Genomic DNA, 2,108 nt, shown 5'->3' with positions numbered 1-2,108 from the left:
TAGGCAACCTTTCACTTGTGTTATGTACTCACTATTTATACTTTTACAGTACTTACATTGAAACGGAAATGGACTGCCTTCAAGTCGATTCCGACTTATGGCGACCCTATGAATAGGGTTTTCATGGTAAGCAGTATTCAGAGGTGGTTTTACCATTGCTTCCCTCTGAGGCTGAGAGGCAGTGACTGGCCCAAGGTCACCCAGGGAGCTTCATGGCTGTGTGGGGATTCGAACCCTGGTCTCCCAGATCGTAGTCCAACACTCTAACCACTACGACACACTGGCTCTCTTACTTACATTAGGTTAATATAAATATTTAGATGATTACGCTTTAGTTTCTTTTCATTTTATTTTAAATAAATGATACTCTATATATACACACATTAAATAGACTAAAGCAGGCTCAGTTTTTTGTTGTGTGCTTAATACAGTAGAGCCCTGCTTCTCGGTGCCCCACTTCTCGGTGTTCTGCTAATACGGTGCCAGCGGGACTCCCCGCACTCCAGCTGATCATGCCGGAGGAGAAAATCTGATCTTTTCCTCCTCTGGTGCGATCAGCGGGTTAGGTTCCAGACCCTCGCACTACAGCTGATCCACTTTTTGGTGGTTTTTGCTTTTCGGCGGGGGTCTGGAACCTAACCTGCCATATGAGTGGGGCTCTACTGTATTGAATTATGCCCTGTGAATGGAAATGGACTGCCTTCAAGTCGATTCCGACTTATGGGCGACCCTTTGAATAGGGTTTTCATGGTAAGCGGTATTCAGAGGGGGTTTACCATTGCCTTCCTCTGAGGCTGAGAGGCAGTGACTGGCCCAAGGTCACCCAGTGAGCTTCATGGCTGTGTGAGGATTCAAACCCTGGTCTCCCAAGTTGTAGTGGAACACCTTAACCACTACACCACACTGGCTCTCTAAAATTGTTGTTGTTGTTATATGCCTTCAAGTCGATTATGACTTATGGCAACCCTATGAATCTTTTGGATGTATTCATAGAATTTTCATGGTAAGAGGTATTCAGAGGTGGTTTATCGTTGCCTTCCTCTAAGCCTACGGCACCCGATATTCCCAGGCAGTCTCCCATCCAAGTACTAACCAGGCCTGACCCTGCTCAGCTTCCGAAATCAGATGAGATTGGGAGTGTTCAGGGTAGTATGGCTGTAGGGTATGTCCTGTAAGGAGCCACAATTTGATGTAGAGTGCTAGTTGCCTCCTATCTGTGGAGGGCTTACCATCTTCTTGAGTTAGAGGTCAGTTCCTTCCATAGCATACATTTAAAGCACATTACATCCCCCAAAGAATTCTGGGAACTGTATTTTGTTAAGAGTGCTGGGAATTGTAGCTCCGTGAGGGGTAACCTACAGTTCCCAGGATTCTCTGGGGAAGCCATGTGCTTTAAACATATTGGTGTGGATATGAACTGCATCCCTGGAGATTGCCACAGCAATGTTCAATTCAAAATTAGCTTTTCCAGGAACATACCCAGAGTTCTAAGTAGACATTTTGTTACTTTAAATTGAAAGTTTCTAGATTTTTTCATGTTTAAGCGCTCCATATACACACACACAAACACACAAATGGAAGTCACCTCTTTCCTGAATCTTCTGTGTGGAAATATTCTATTTGTAAAGGTTTTATGTATAAACCTTCTTATTTCTCCCTTTTAGCTTTCTGGGTCACAAAATGAGTATAGAATCATAGAACTGGGTCAGATCCACATCACACATTCAAAGCTCCCTCAAGAATCCTGGGAACTGTAGTTTATTCTTCACAGAGCTACAATTCCCAGCATCCTTAACAAACTACAGTTCTCAGGATTCTTTGGGGGAAGCCATGTGTTTAAGTGTATGTGACCACGAACAGGGCCTTGTCTCATCTAACCCCCTGTTCACTGCGGGAAATCCAGAGCTGGATTATCCCCAAAGAATGAGTGTTTAGCCTCTGCATGAAGACCTCTGCTGCGTGATAGAGCTCTGCTGCGTGATAGAGCTCTGCTGCCTTGGTAACTGGTTCCACTCTCAAAGTACTCATTAAGAAGTTTCTCCTGACGTTCAGCTGAAATCTGCCATCCTCCAACCATTAGATCTAGTTCTGTCTGAAGATGTTGCTAT

At 44.4% G+C, this 2,108-nt stretch overlaps 1 pseudogene; it reads right to left on the bottom strand.

Moving 5' to 3' along the window:
- Positions 1-1,044: 1,044 nt before the first annotated feature.
- Positions 1,045-1,163, bottom strand: LOC133375775 (5S ribosomal RNA; annotated as a pseudogene).
- Between the last annotated feature and the right edge of the window lie 945 nt (positions 1,164-2,108).

Source organism: Rhineura floridana, chromosome 1 (genome assembly GCF_030035675.1).
Source record: "Rhineura floridana isolate rRhiFlo1 chromosome 1, rRhiFlo1.hap2, whole genome shotgun sequence".
In the NCBI taxonomy this organism is placed as follows: domain Eukaryota; kingdom Metazoa; phylum Chordata; class Lepidosauria; order Squamata; family Rhineuridae; genus Rhineura; species Rhineura floridana.
Note: the sequence above shows the minus strand (reverse complement) of the source record. Positions and strands in the feature narration are given on the sequence as shown.